This window comes from Hemicordylus capensis, chromosome 3, assembly GCF_027244095.1.
Source record: "Hemicordylus capensis ecotype Gifberg chromosome 3, rHemCap1.1.pri, whole genome shotgun sequence".
Taxonomy (NCBI): Eukaryota; Metazoa; Chordata; class Lepidosauria; order Squamata; family Cordylidae; genus Hemicordylus; species Hemicordylus capensis.
Window position 1 is genome coordinate 224344683 of NC_069659.1, and position 12313 is coordinate 224356995.

The 12313-nt window shown below is 44.2% G+C and overlaps 1 protein-coding gene across 4 annotated transcripts in view; it reads left to right on the forward strand.

The window, feature by feature from the left end:
• The window catches only part of PHYHIPL (phytanoyl-CoA 2-hydroxylase interacting protein like), a 143722-nt gene that overhangs the window by 121297 nt on the left and 10112 nt on the right, over nt 1-12313 (forward strand). The window lies entirely within an intron of this gene.

Below are 12313 nucleotides of genomic sequence, written 5' to 3' on the forward strand. Positions count from 1 at the left end.
TGTTTCACTAGGGGAGCTGCTCCCAGGCCCCATTAGAGGTTTGCCTTGTATTCCTCTGTCAGAGCCTGAATGAGACATGCCTGTATTTGCATGACTGTCTTCAGAAACATCAGCTGCGTGACCGATTGGTTGGTCTTCCTCTGTAATGTTTGTGTCAAGTTAACCCAGAGCTTGACAAATCCCCGGTGCCAGCTTGCCATGGCTCCTGGAAACTTAAGCATGGCGCCTGAGCCAGGCGATGGACCGATGCAATCTGGGGCAACCGGCTCCGATCTTGCCTGCTCTCTCTTCCTCCAGCTCACATCTGTCCAGGCACCATGCTTAAATCTCCAGGCACCATGACGAGCTGGCCCTCAGGATTTGTTGAGCCCTGAACTAATAGAAATGGACCCTAGTCAACAAGTGGTTTTCCTGCTTGAGGACAGTATTCCTGCCATCACTCGAAAAGTGGCGGGCTTTTGTGCTGCAGCTCGAAGATTGCGTCCGTTTTTAATTAATAATCCTAGTGCTGCTCTATAACCTTTCAGTTATAATATTGTTGCTGGGTTAGACTGTTGATTTGTTATCTTTTTAACAGTTATTTATATTTTAATTGTATCTTTTCCCCCCTTGTTGTGCTGGTCATAGACCGTAATAAACTTTGATTGATTGATAATAGAAATGGACAAAACTATGGAGGAGGAAGGGAGAGAAGAGAGGAGGTGATCTCTGTTTAAGCATCTCTCTGTAAGCATATGAAACCCTGAAGGGTGAAAATTGATCTGGCTCCTAGATTCTGGGGCTGGCTTCTATTATTTATTATTTATTTATTTATTTGATTTCTATACCTTCTATTATTTATTATTTATTTATTTGATTTCTGTACCGCCCTTCCAAAAATGGTTGAGGTTCTAGGTTCCAAAGAGAATGTGTTGAGGCCTGACTTAACCATGTCCTGATGACACAAGGCCATGCTTCCTAGCAGCCTACCAGTGATGTGGAGTGGGGAAATGCACAGTGCTGTGATGATAGGACTTGGGTAACTTTGGTTAAGTATTGTGAGTCTCTGGGCACTAGGCACACAGCTGCAGTTTTCACCAGCAGTTGCATGTATATCGTCTCATCTAAGGTTCAGCCTTAAACTTGCCTATGTACTTTGTTTGGCTGTGTACTGTGTACATGACTGTGTACTTTGTTTACATATGTGGTGTTGCATAGCAAAAACTGTTCCTATATATACCGCATTGTCTGGGAGATGGATAAAATAGTTCCTCTTCAGTATGCATTGACAATAGGGATAATTAGCACAGATAATGTTGTGGAATCCATATAGTGTGATTAAAGTTCCTGAATATACCGTATTTTACGGACTATAAGACGCTACAGACTATAAGATGCACCTTAATTTTAATCCAGTTTTTCAGAGTTTTAACATATTAAACTGTTAAAACATATAAGACGCTCCTGAATTTTGGCGGATATTTTTCGAGGAAAAAAGTGAGTCTTATAGTCCATAAAATACGGTAATGGTTTCCTTTCTGAGATGATGCTGACAGGAAACAAAAACCCTTCATTATGATGCCTATTGGGAAGTATATAAAACACAGCACATCTGGGGTTAACAATATCAAGGCATATTGGAGGAGAACTCTGCCAGCCCACAAATGTTGAGCGGAGTCTGATCCTACGTCTGAGCAAAACCCACATGCTAAGTCTGTTTTGGGGCCCAAATCCATACCACCCCAGGAGTCTGTCTCTGCTTGTGGTTAAGAACATAGGAACAGCCCTGCTAGAACAGGCCCAGGGGCCGTCTAGTCCAGCATCCTGTTTCACACAGTGGCCCACCAGATGCCTCTGGGGAGCCCACACGCAAGAGGTACGTGCATGCTCTCTCTCCTGCCGTTGCTCCCCTACAACTGGTATTCAGAGGCATCTTGCCTCTGAGGCTGGAGGTGGCCTATAGCCACCAGACCAGTAGCCTTTGATAGACCTGTCCTCCATGAATCTATCCAAGTCCCTTTTAAAGCCATCCAAGCTAGTGGCCATGACCACATCTCGTGGCAGAGAATTCCATAGATTATTTATGTGTGGTATGAAAAAGTACTTCCTTTTATAGCATGCCCTCAACTCCTGCCTGTAGGCTTCCAGCGGCATCTGGTGGGCCACTGTGTGAAACTGGATGCTGGACTAGATGGGCCTTTAGTCTGATCCAGCAGGGCTGTTCTTATGTTCTTAACTTATGTTCTTATCAGTTCTAAACTTCCTCGCCTTCAGTTTCATGAAGGTTGTTGATACTGCTACCACTGAGGGCAAGAGACAAATCGGAGACTGAGAGGGAATAGTCTCCTGATCTGAGCAGCAGAGGCACCAGAACCAAAATTGCAAAGTATCTCATATTAATTGAATCCTTGAAAGGTTAATTATCAGTTCCAGGCATACTAATTCCAGAACACTGTACTTCTGAGAGGACAACACTTTCTTCCAATTTCTAGTGAAGCTTGTCCAGTTTGTAGTCATTAGCTCCAGTATCCACAGCTTCCTTTTAAACAGAAAAGCTCTCCTCCTCCCCTTTGATGCTGTGGTGGACTAATTTAGCATTATTTATCCCCTCTTGCCCTTTTCCCTAAACTAAATAATCCAGATGCTTTTAATCTCTGCTTATAGAAAGTGTTCCCTGCTCCTGTGGCTTGACAAGTTTTGCAAGCTAGGAACAAACCAGTGTGACCTTGGCAGCTCTGCAGCAGCAGGTGCTGATCAAATCAGTCTCCGAACCATGATGGCAGAGAAGTGATAAACAGCATTTAAAAACAAAAAACAAAAAAACCCTCCACTGTATATTTGTACCTTCTTAGATCAAGTGCAAAGCGGAGGCCAAAAGAGAAGAAGAAAAGATCAGCATGTGAAGTGTCTCAGTAGCAATTACTCAGTGTCTATAAAAACCTTAGGAAGGGAAAGTGTCTGATATCCTACTGAAAACAAAAGCTTCATTCTCCCCCCCACCCACCCCGGGCTTGCCATTTAGGCAGGAAAAGTGGGCAGGTGTTCTGTCACTTCCCAGTGTATTAGGCACAAATCCATTTACTTCAAGGGGGTAGCTATTTCACCAATGTTGATAATATTGCTTTAATTATTATGAATCACAGACTAAGTGTTCATGTAATTATATTCTGCTCTTCCATAAGCTCTCAGTCAATGGTCTCCCATCTTCAGGGCTGGCCAGCTCCACACCTGCTTAGCTTCAGGCTCAGCAGGGCTGTATCTTCAGATCATTCTGGACTACTTATTGGACTCCACAATAAATTCTCTTGCAAAACATCAGGTGTGTTTTTTACTTGAAATACATCCAATAGCAGGCCTCTGATTCTTTGCTGCTACACTTGCTCACTTACTGCAGCCATTCCCTTACCAAAATCTGAAATTAGCACTTTCCCCCATTTTTAAAAATTGGACAGCCTTGGGTCCTTGCTACATGCTACCAGATCTCATTTATCTGGCTGCAGGTAAATAATAAAGCAAAATAATAAATTGGGCAATCAGATATTCAGTTAAAAGGAAGTTCTGTTGGTAATCACTTGTTCTGTTGGTAATCACTCTTGGAACTATAGAGGGGAATATGTTCCTAGAATTAAGATGCAGATCGGGACCTTTGTGTTTTTGTCAATGCATATTGCGGCTACAATCTGGACTTGAGGGAAGAGTGGTTTTTAACTCTTTGCTCTGCCATGATCCTCATCCAGACTGGATTGCACTCCCCCCCTGCACAGCAGTCATTTGCCTGGGAAGGAAACTGCTGTTGGTGCCAATAGAAGCTCTCCTGCTGCAGAAAACAGCCAGGAGGATGGAGCCCAGTCTGGATCAGGACCTCCCCCACACGCCAAGCCGGATCAAGGTGCAATTTGGTTTTTGTTTTGTTTAAATGCAAACACACAGGTCCCAGTCACTCAGTCTACATAGTTTGGCCTGGATTTAGAGAATAAAGATAGCTGGATAATTGCAGAATGGAAATGAGGGAGGAGGGCATTGCAGTGGAAGACCCTGATATACTGCAAACTGTCTCTCTAAGCTGCGAAGGTGTTGTGTCTTTTTGCAAAAGATAAAACATGATTAAGCTGAAAGAATGGCACTAGATGGCCAGATGCTCCTTCAAAGCTTAGATGCTCAGAATCTGGGAAGCTGATGGCCATCCCATCTTGGTCTCTAAGTTTTACTAAGATAAACCTTAGTTTAGAGTTACTTCTCACTGGTAAGTGTGCAGTAGGTCTCTCTCTCTCTCTCACTCACTCACACTCTCTCTCTCTCTCACACACACACTCTCTCTCTCTCTCACACACACACACTCTCTCTCTCTCTCTCTCTCTCTCACACACACACACACACACACACACACCCTGCTGCATGTAATGCTAAGTAGCATTATGGGATGCATTAAAATCTGCCTATATAAATGTTATGGCCCAAGTGGTTTTTCCGAGTTCTCATCTGAATTTGGAGAAGCTGCTCTGATGGAATCCCTAGGCAGCTGAAATGCAGCCAGAGACCTAAAGTGTGTCACTGGGGCTTTTCCTGGCTAGGGACCTTCTCCTCCCAATGGCTATGACCAGAGACCTAAAGTGTGTCCCAACGAGTCTCAGTCTCCCTTGAGGCAGTAGCGAGAGACCTAAAGAGCAGTGCCAGGGTTATCCCAGTAAGGCTCAGTCTCCCCATTGACTACATTACTGCGCTAGATACATTACTGTGCTTGTTGTTACTGTCAGGCCATAGCCAAAGTCCTCACTGGCACATCACCAGAAGCTCTGATGCTCTTCCTTAGAGGGCTGGTTCCCCTTGAGCTGCCCGAGCAAGCCGTTCCCAACTATAGGGACAAGGCTAGGTTGGGGGCCTTCTCTTGCCAGGTTGCAGCCTCAACAGGGGGCTGCACCATAAGGCACAGGCTATGAAACCACCCAGAAATCAAGCTCCCAGTGAAGTACCAGCCTTTATCCAGTGGCTATACGATCACCAGGTTCAGCTCACACTTCCCGCCACTTGGACTTCACATTCCCACCTATAGGGACCCTTGCCTGTAAAGGGAAGGGTGCTAAGAGCGCTTTGCCTGCTTAACAGCTTCTGACAGGCACCCTGGGAAGCTGATCAATCCAGCTGGTGGAACTTCAGCCTGGGGCGGGAATCAGTGGGTGGCCTCGGTCCTGGAGACACTGGTCTCCCCAAGTGGGACTCCACACGAGACCACTCATTTGACCACAAGTCCTACACTAGCCAGGGCACAAGGCTGTCTTTCAACAGGAGAACTGATCAGCCTGGCCCAGAATTCCCACTGAGTAGCAGTCTATTAGTTCAACCAGTTACCTACATAGTCGGGATTCCCCTGTGGGTCATGTAGGAGAGAGAAGAACCAAACCAGGTGTGGGGGTTTTGTGTGTGGATTTTTACTGAGAAAATGAATAAAGCAGTAGAGAGAAAAGGCTTGGCAGCTGTGTTCAGGCTATTGCGGGGAAAAGTCCTCTGGAACCATGCCCTCCTGTTTGATTCAGCCACTTGCATTCATTCTTCTATCACATGGATAGAGAATGGGGCGTCTTGCCAGAACCAAAGAGAATTAGACTGAGTTCCCGCAATTACACTTGTTGCCTGACTGAATGAAGTCAGATGCAGCAAGGATATGTGCTCAAAATAAACTTTCTATTTCGTGATCATGAAATACGAAGTACAAGCCAGAGAATCTGGCTGATACTGTGCATTGAAGCTGTACAGTTGACCAGTCTATATAGGATTCAGCAAACAAACATATCAGTAAAGCAATTAATACATGTCATTGGTAATTAAGCATACACATTCCAGAGGTGCTATTTAGAGCCTGGGAAGATGAGTTACTACTTGGCCTTTCTGATAACCTTACTCCCTATCAGTATCTGGTGCCAGGGATGTCTATTTTTGCTTGAGTGAGGGATTTGGCTAATGGACTAGTTGCATACCTATGTTATCTATCTCCCGACAGGTTCTGGCATTTGTTATTTCTGGCCTCCTATCTCACATTCTTGAGAGGGGCCCACATTCCTGGTTTGAGCACTCCTCCTGACTGAACAATTTTCTTTATTTCAAGCCTAGTGGCTCTATATTCTGTTAGGGACATGAGCCAAACTAACTTTTATACACTTATTTGATACACTTTTATAAGCTTGGATTAAATAATTCCATATCAGGGCTACCTCACCTAACATAATGCAGTGTTTAGGAATGAGGGAGGGGAGAGAGGGAAATGTATTGCAAGGGGAGGATATTGGAGTGGGAACAGGAATTCTGTCCAAATTGATGCAGGGAAGCTGTTAGCTGGCCCGGCTTTGGTCTTTCCCGTGTTCTTACCAATTGGAGGCTAGAGAGTGATGCAGTGGGGGTGCAGATGAAGCTAGAGGGCGGAGCAGCACACTTTGGAGAGAACCGATGAAAGGCAGGATCTGGTCCCCTGGCTAAGTCCTTGTGGGTCCAAATGGTTATACCCTTGGGTCACTTTGATGCTTCTCAGGGGCAGAGTCTTCTCGAGTTTCTCAGGATGTCATCTGTGCCATCCCGCATCCACACTTGGTATTCTGGCCTCCTGGAGTTGTCAGTCAAGTTGCCCCTGGTTCCACAATGTCTAGCATCCCAGGTCTTATCCTCTTGCACCCCATGGTTGTTCAAATGTCCTGTTGGCCAGGGCCATCCAGAGTCTTGGGCCTTGATGGATCAGCAAAGAAGTCCATGTGCCTGGTTTGGCCTTTGAGCCCAAAAATCATTGACGTAGATGAGGCAGGAGATGGGCGGGGGGGAGGGGAGGGAAGGGGGGAGGGGAGATGAGACGGTGGACAATATAACTCTATTATAATACAAACACTCGATCTGCCACGGCCTTGCAAGTTGTAGCAATTAGTACTTACAAGTGTGAATTATCCTGGCTAATCTATGGACCCAGATATTAGCAAAGAGGACATGGCCTCTTGTGCAATTTCACTCTGAGCAATGAAGAGCCAAAAAAGAATGCTGTGGTCTGCAGCAAACAAGGTCACCAATAGATTCCTGTCGGCACAGTTAATATTGAGCTTTATTTAGGCAGCATTCTTCTTCTCTCCCATAGTCCTTTGTTTTGAACAGTCCTGCAGATAGCAGTTGAGACCCAGGTGAAATATAAAGATAGACAGGCTATAGATGTATCAATAAAGCATAGTTAATATATAAGGCACCAGTTCACAACTGCAGCAAATAGTGTCAGTGGCAACAAGCCCAGATAATGCCTCATTATTACTGATGGATGGATTGATTGCATTGATACCTCCTGACTCCAAGGCTCCTTAAGGTAGAATGCCAACCTTACCGGTACCAGTGTCTGGGCTGGTTCATAACATAAGCAGTGGCTAGAAGTAGCTTACTAGAGATCAGAGAGGATGTAGACTGACTATATAGTAATGTGGAAACTGAGAACTACTGGCTATGGAGGAACAAGGCCTAGACCTCTTGGGTTTCTGTAAATAAATCCCTGTATTGTATAGTGTATTAATATTCCCAAACCTCTTCTTTTTTAAAATAACCTTTGCATTATTAATGAATTATACATTATTTATTTATTTATTTATTTAGCATTTATATCCCACTCTTCTTCCAAGGAGCCCAGAATGATGTACTACATACTTGAGTTTCTCCTCACAACAACCCTGTGAAGTAGGTTAGGCTGAGAGAGAGAAGTGACTGGCCCAGAGTCACCCAGCTAGTTTCATGGCTGAATGGGGATTTGAACTCGGGTCTCCCCGGTCCTAGTCCAGCACTCTAACCACTACACCACGCTGGCTATACTGCCTACATATAAGCTTGGCAATATCAGCATAATGTCAGGGCTCAGGATACTGGGCTTGTGCAGCTGGTGGAATATCCTTTCCATTTATTATGCAGAAAGGCTTGGGTAAAGAAGGCTATTAAGTGTGCTATGCACTGTATAGCTGCCATAGACATTGGCCCATAGCAAAACAAGGCTAGGCTTCTGAGATTTTATTTTATTTACATTTTTTTATTTTTACATTTATATCCCGCTCCTCCTCCAAGGAGCCCAGAGTGGTGTACTACATACTTGAGTTTCTCTTTCACAACAACCCTGTGAAGTAGGTTAGGCTGAGAGAGAGAAGTGACTGGCCCAGAGTCACCCAGCTAGTTTTGTGGCTGAATGGGGATTTGAACTCGGGTCTCCCCGGTCCTAGTCCAGCACTCTAACCACTACACCACACTGGCAATCACAAAAGTGATTGGCCCCATGCTCGTTCTACACAAACATACACACGCACAGAGATTCCTCATCTGTTGTAGACATGTATAGAATACCCCACCACCTCCTTTAAATGGCCCCATAAGATGTTATAATCTCAACAGAGCAACACCAGAGAGGAAAACTGCAGAGTCTCACATTACTGCAAGGAAACAGAGATGAGTTGTTGCCCCAATGCCCATTAATCAAAGTGGCAGGCTGAGCACTGCAGTTCCACACACCTAAGCACCAAAAGGGACTGCCTGAGCATGCTCAGCTCGGTTTACCAACATCCCACCGCCCAAATAAGGAACACAAGACAGGCAGTATGTGGGAGGAATTGGGAGCCCAAGCGCTCTGTGTGTTTTCAACTTGAACTATGACAGAAGTTACAACTTGGATTGCTTCTCCTCTGCTTATTGATACAACCACGGTTAGCCAAACTGGGTATGATGTGCTTTTGTTTTCTAGAAAGAGAAGCCTTGTTAGCCAGCAAAAATAGGTTTCACACATGAGCTCTATAGTTATCCCTGGCAGGATTGTCATGATCCTGATACCTGGCTACTGCTAAGGCAGCCAAGATGGCTGTCAACTTTAAGGTCCCATACTGGGGTCACTGTTGGCAACCCTAATTGCCTGTAGCCCACTAGGATCAAGAGTACTCTGGTAGGCAGGGAGAAGTGAAAGAAGTTGGAGCTCATTATTTCTTTGTTAGTGAAAATAACTGGTTTAATTTGAGCTGTAGGTTCTTCCCAATAGCTGAAAATAAGGGACAGACAATTTAGGGCTGAAAAAAGGGACATCCCTGCTAATAAGGGACTGTTGGTAACCCTAATGCTCACACACCCATGGTATACTGGGAGATGTAGCGTGGTGTAGTGGTTAGAGTGCTGGACTAGGACCGGGGAGACCCGAGTTCAAATCCCCATTCAGCCACGAAACTAGCTGGGTGACTCTGGGCCAGTCACTTCTCTCTCTCAGCCTAACCTACTTCACAGGGTTGTTGTGAAAGAGAAACTCAAGTATGTAGTATACCGCTCTGGGCTCCTTGGAGGAAGAGCGGGATATAAATGTAAATAATAATAATAATAATAATAATAATAATAATAATAATAATAATAATAATAATAATAATAAAATAATATATTAAGGCCTGACTAATTAACGATCCAATAAACTGCAGCTCTGATCCTCTCCTTTCCTGCCCACACTCATGCATGGCCCATATATGGTCTAAGAGTATGTGGCGGTCTTGTATATTATATCCTATGATAAAGAGGTGGGGGAAGCACTCTATTGCTCCTGTGAAGCTCCCTGTGTGAAAGCTAGAGTACGTTAGCTGCTTTTGTGCCAAACAAACTTTGGAAAAATTGGGAGGGCTCGTGTACACATTATGAGCCAGGGCTCCATGCACGCACAGGGACCCTACTGCTAAATACATGATGCACTTTCCCTCGATGGGTGGAAGCCCTATCTGTGAAGGAGATGTGTGGAGGAACAGCTCTCTATTCCTCTTAATCTTTTTACTGCTGCCACCATGTGGACTTTTGGTATGACTGGGTCCACAACAGCCCTTCACTTTTATCAAAAATTACAAACAACAACAACATACCCCTCAGTAGTGCGGAAAGGCTTATAGGCGTGAGGTGGAGACAAATCAACTAGCCTCTAATTTTATATAACCAGAAAGTTTACTTTTGCGGTGTGTGTGTGTTCAGTTAAAGCCTTTCTTTTGCAGCAAAAAATACAAACTCAACACAGTTATTTACAGAGTAAAGTAAAGGTAAAGTGTGCCGTCAAGTCGATTTTGACTCCTGGCGCCCACAGAGCCCTGTAGTTTTCTTTTGGTAGAATACAGGAGGGGTTTACCATTACCACCTCCCACACAGTATGAGATGACGCCTTTCAGCATCTTCCTATATCGCTGCTGCCCAATATAGGTGTTTCCCATAGTCTGGGAAACATGCCAGTGGGGATTCAAACTGTCAACCTCTGGCTTGCTAGTCAAGCATTTCTCCGCTGCACCACTTAAAGTGACTATTTACAGAGGAGGTCTGAGAAAAACAAAAGCTAGAAAAACACAATCACTACCTGGTTCTTCTGACTTGCTGGGTAGTCTCTTGTTCTAATTTACAGCACCGGTCTAGGGCTCAATCCAGCCTGGCTCTTCTTTTTCTTCTAGTGATTTCAGCTAGGCTCCTCTTCTTGCTGGCTGCTCACTCTCGGCTTTCCTGGACTCACTCTAGCAGACTTCCAGACTCTCTTACTTCTTCTGCAACCTCCAGCCCTGACTCACTCCAGCAGACTCTCCCTGCTCTTCAAAACTCTCTCAGTATACGTAATGTTTGCCCCAACAGTTCCTCAGCACAGCCAGTCAGAACAAATTCCATTCTTTTTAAAAGTTTCTTTCCCCACAAAAAAACCAACTGTCAAACTACAGAAAAACAAGTGTGAACTTTTGTCTCTGCACCTTCTCCATGCATAGAGATCTGCAAGCACAGAAATCCTATTTACAATATAATTTAATAATAGAGAGCCAGTGTGGTATAGTGGTTAGAGTGCTGGACTAGGACCGGGGAGACCCGAGTTCAAATCCCCATTCAGCCACAAAACTAGCTGGGTGACTCTGGGCCAGTCACTTCTCTCTCTCAGCCTAACCTACTTCACAGGGTTGTTGTGAAAGAGAAACTCAAGTATGTAGTACACCACTCTGGGCTCCTTGGAGGAGGAGCGGGATATAAATGTAAAAATAAAAAAATGTAAATAAAATAAAATCTCAGAAGCCTAGCCTTGTTTTGCTATGGGCCAATGTCTATGGCAGCTATACAGTGCATAGCACACTTAATAGCCTTCTTTACCCAAGCCTTTCTGCATAATAAATGGAAAGGATATTCCACCAGCTGCACAAGCCCAGTATCCTGAGCCCTGACATTATGCTGATATTGCCAAGCTTATATGTAGGCAGTATAGCCAGCGTGGTGTAGTGGTTAGAGTGCTGGACTAGGACCGGGGAGACCCGAGTTCAAATCCCCATTCAGCCATGAAACTAGCTGGGTGACTCTGGGCCAGTCACTTCTCTCTCTCAGCCTAACCTACTTCACAGGGTTGTTGTGAGAAGAAACTCAAGTATGTAGTACACCGCTCTGGGCTCCTTGGAGGAAGAGTGGGATAGAAATGTAATAATAATAATAATAATATAGTTTGCATGAAAGTGGATCCTTCCTCTTACAAATAGCTCGCAGATAGTCTATGCTGATCACATGGTAAAACTCTCCCTGGAGTGTACTACTTCAGATTGTTGGAGGGAAATTGCATGACTGAATGCTTTCCCCATTTTTGAAAACCTTACCTATCCAGAAAAAACCTAGTATATCGCCACTTGTTTAGGCTGGGCCTTGTTTCAGGCTGTGTAGAAGGTTTAAAATTCATTCATTCATTCATTCATTCATTCATTCATTCTCTCTCTCTCTCTCTCTCTCTCTCTCTCTCTCTCTCTCTCTCTCTCTCTCTCTCAACATAGCTGGATCTTCAGATATCCTGATACTGCATCTTGCTGCTTTTGCCTTCTTAATAAATAAATACTGTTGGTTCCATTAATTATTGCTGATGTTCCATTTTATTCCCCTGCCTTTGCATCTTTAGATTTCTATATTACTATATTTAATCTTGTACAACAAACTCATTGAGCTCACTAAAGCTAATGCACAAATAAAGAGTTTTGATCTGTGGGCCTAATGTTGCAGTTAAAGCTCCTATGTGCTGTTGGGAAGTCATGCTGGAAACCATATTGCTGGAGCTGAAAATCCAGGACCTTGCAGGTGTTGGCAAGATGACTAACCTTGTATGCCGTCCTTTTCGTATACCGTACTGTTTGCCCCTTATTGGTGCATATATTTGAAGCACAAATGATGTGTGCACTAGGGTTTTGCAAAACAATAGATAATGTGATTCTATATTAATAAAGCATTCAAGATAGAAGAGGGATTCTTAAACAAATATTCTGCTTTGACGCATATTAGTCATTTTGTTTATTTTATTGGAGCAAGCAGTACGAGATAGGCAGGTAGGACT